We start from the raw sequence: 3,906 nt of genomic DNA, 5'->3' as shown, positions 1-3,906 counted from the left end.
GAATATGGAGTGAGAGCAATAATTCGAAAAGATTTGTTTTGGCATAGGCAAAAAAACTGGTTGATCTGTTAAAAATAGATTATACATCTTTTTAAATAGTAAAATCAAATTGTTAAAAAGCTTGAGTAAATTCCTTGCAGATTCAAATGAGACAGCTTAAAACAAAGGGAAGCTGTGAGTTGTCTGGTTGAGCAGGAAACGTGCTGGGCAGTGTAAGGGGAAAATGCGCCTGTACTGCCGCCTCAGGGATGCAGCATTATTCCCCATCACACTGCCAGATAAAGTCCCTGTATTAAGTAGAAAATACAACTGACACCACTCAAAACTGTTCTTGCTTTGCAGTAGGATATATGAGCAGTTGCCTTTGTAGCATTCTGAAATGGTGTTGAATCAAATATGATTGGGCCCTCAAATGATGAAAATCTGACCTTTGCCTTCAGCAGCTGGGAAGTGATCTCTTAGTCCTGGAATATTCTGCCCAACAGAGGCACCTGGGGATATTTCCAACAGCGGTTTTCTAGACACGGCATCCAGCAGGAAGAGATCCCCAGGGTACATGAAAGGAGAGATTGCTCCAGGCTGCTGCCCGGGGCAGGGCTCCCTGAAGCCAGGGATTGGGAACACCCTGTTCAGGCAGCACTCCGGGGTACAGGCCAAAACTAGTGCTGGTGTCAGACATGAAGGCCTCTGGCCCAGCGGAGGTCGTCGGAATGCAGGATGCGAGGGTCTCTGCGCAGGCTCAGCGGCCTGGGGGCGGGGCCCGGGCGGAACCTCTGGGGAAGAGGAGAGACCTTCAGGATCGGAGAGGGGCCTCTGGAGGTGGGGCGGAACCTCTGTGTCGGGGCGGGGCCTCCGGGGAGGGGCGGGGCCTCTGAGCAAGGCCTGGACCCGGAGGGGCGGGGTCTCTGGTCAGGGGCGGAACCTCCAAAGAGGGGAGGGGCCTCTGGGCAGGGCCAGGACCTGGAGGGGCGGAACCTCTGGTCAGGGGCGGAGCCTCTAGGGAGGGGCGGGTCCTCTGGGCAGGGCCAGGACCTGGAGGGGCGGGGCCTTGGTGCCGGGGCGGGGCCTCCCGGGGTCGGGTGGGGACGGGCCTGTGGACCCCGGAGTTCCTCTCAGAGCGGTTCTCCTCAGGTTAGGAGCTTTTCGTTCCCTCGCTCTGTGGAAGGTTCTCGTCCCCGGAAGTGCGCCGCGGGAGACTCTAGCTTCTGAGACGCGGCCCGGGCGGACACGCACAGGGCTGTATCTTTAAAGGTAGCCTTTCCTCACGTCGGCGCGGTAGGCCAGGTGGGCCAAGGGGTTGGAGAGGGAACCGTTTCCCCTCAGGACGCCTGGACAGCTGCAGGCCTCAACCCCGTGGCTCTCCTGCAGGGCCCACCGGCCCTGGTTCCCCAGCTCCTGCGCCGAGGGTCCTCCGCTCCTGCTACCCCGAGCCTCGGGCCCTGCGAGTGTGTGGAAGGATCCATGCGTTTCCCCCTCCTTGTGCCGATTTTTATCTTTGGCGGGGGGGTGGGGGGTAGGGTGGGTGGGTGCCTTTGAAGAAACTAGTTCCTAAATTAAGAAACAGAAGACTAAATTACGATTTTTGTCCTCACAGAAACCTGTTGCAAGATGACCAATGGGAATCACCTGTGTTAATGAGCGGGTCCCTTAGTGACCCAGCTCTCAGCCGAGGGCCTGGCCACCTGCCCTGCTCCCCATGGCTCCTGCAGTCGGGGTGGACAGGTGGGCCAGGGTGCGGGAGGGCAGCCCCGACTGCCGGAACACCACCCCCTCATTCAGGGACTTTAGCAGCTGACGCTCTCCGTGTGCACACTCCAGCTTTCACGTTCTAAAAATAGAAAGTTTGCTTTGAGAGCTATTAATGCATCCCAGGCCCACAGAACCCCTCAGTGTCAACACAGAGAACATCATAAAGAGGGCCAACCCCCCCCCCCTCCTTTAGGAAAGATTGGTCTGATACAGATGCGCCTCAGCTGTTGTGCTCAATAGCTCCCTTGACCCAGCTCGGTGGGATGTGAAGGTGGGAGGGCCAGCCGGCAGCTGAGACACAGGGCATGGCTGATGGTAGAACCTCAGGTGGTGGCCTGGAGCCGTGGGGTGTTGAGCACTGCTTTCCTGGTTCTCTGAGAAGCAGGAAGTGGCTGTTAGAAGCGAAGAAGTGGCAGGTGACTGCTGGGCCCAGGAGGAGTTTCTGGTCAGCTAACAGGTCGCCTTGTCTGCCTTGACTTAGAAAAGTAGCCAACACATACTTGTTTTTGTTTTAAGTGTCTTGATAGTGCCAACACGGTGAGTTTTGTTTTCGAATAGACCTTCCTTTCGAAGGAATAGAAATAGACTATCCTTTCGAATAGTTTCCTTCCACATTCACAGGCTTGGCTTCTGACCGTAGAGCCGGGCATACATCCTGTCAGAAAGAGTGTGAATGGATCCATAACAAACATACCAGTATAAATGAAAGGAATTAAGTGAGAGCATCTGTTTCATTAATAACAGACTGGACACATTGTATTCTCAGGCATGTGATTAAATCATGAAGTCTGCATGTCTGTACTGATTGTGTTGAGTGCTGCTGGAAGCTGGACTGGAAAGATGGATGTATCCAGGAAACACATAAATACGGCCGTGAAGGGCCTGCATATCTCCCATATCTGCACACGTTTGTTTACTGGTGAAATGTCGAGGCTTTGTAGACTCTCAGCGTGCATCCTGGCAGGTACTGCAGGATTTTGACTGAGCAGGTCAGTCAGGATTTTCCTACCAGTATCCCTGTGTGTGTACAGTGTAAATATCCTTAGCATAAAAATGATGTTTGTATATGTTTCCTGACGCATGTGATTCTGTGATATTTGGCCGAGATGGGAGTGAGATGTTGTGGGTGCTGGTGGGGGTACCCCTGGCAGTATTTACATCATGTTCTTTCTGCAGAGTGAACTGTGACTCCGTCAGCTGAGACAGCTTTGAAACAGGGATAATCAAAACCCTTGCCCTAAGGATCACTTCTTTAAAGGGTTGCATTATTAAATTTGGGGGTTCAAAGAGGCCAATGTATTTTACATTCCAAAAATATTTGCTATTCTAAAATGTATTTCACTGAAAACGCATAGCTTCAAAATGACTACATGAAGTTTATAATTTGTGAATGAGTTTGCATTCTCTGTAGATGAATAGACCCAAGGAAAAAAGAATTTGAAGTTTTAAAAAATTCATTTATTTATTTGAGAGGCAAGATTTACGAGAGACAAAGGGAGAGCGAGAGCCCATTGGTTGACTTCCCAGATAAGCATGATAGTCAGGTCTAGGCTCATCTGAAACCAGGAATCAGAAACTCCATTCTGGTCTTTCACATGGGAGCAAGGACCGCAGCATTTGGACAGCTTCCACCGCTTTCCCTGGCGCATGATCAGGGAATTGGATTGGAAATGGAGTAGCTGGGTCTTGCTGCTGCCCATGTGGGATGCCAGCATTGCCAGTGGAGGTTTGCCTCACTGTACCACAATGTGTTCTCAAATGAGATCCCACGGTTGGCCACCACAGAGCTGAAGCTCACCCCGTGCTGTTATTTGCAATTCACCATCCCCCCAAACACTGTAGCACAGCTGCAGTGTGACACTTCATCCTTTTCATCTTTCGGGAGACAGTGAGGCCCTGTAGTTGACCAGGGAGTCATGGCTGCTCGGAAGCTTGCCCAGCTACCTCTCCCACATTCAAATCTTGTCTCTCCATCACAGCATGCTGTTTCAGCTGTCAGCCATAGCTCCAGATCACACTTACCTATGTACTCAGCTGTCGGTGTGGGAAACCATAGGCTCACTACCCAAGGTGGAGTGAATCAACTCTTTTCCATTCCCTAATGTTACTTTGCACAGTAAGAGTGTGAAAGGCTGATGGGAACGTTAGGGAAAGTAC

Source organism: Ochotona curzoniae, unplaced genomic scaffold (assembly GCF_017591425.1).
Source record: "Ochotona curzoniae isolate NIBS_2020 unplaced genomic scaffold, NIBS_Ocur_1.0 contig_1, whole genome shotgun sequence".
Taxonomy (NCBI): Eukaryota; Metazoa; Chordata; class Mammalia; order Lagomorpha; family Ochotonidae; genus Ochotona; species Ochotona curzoniae.
This window is presented reverse-complemented; position numbering follows the sequence as displayed.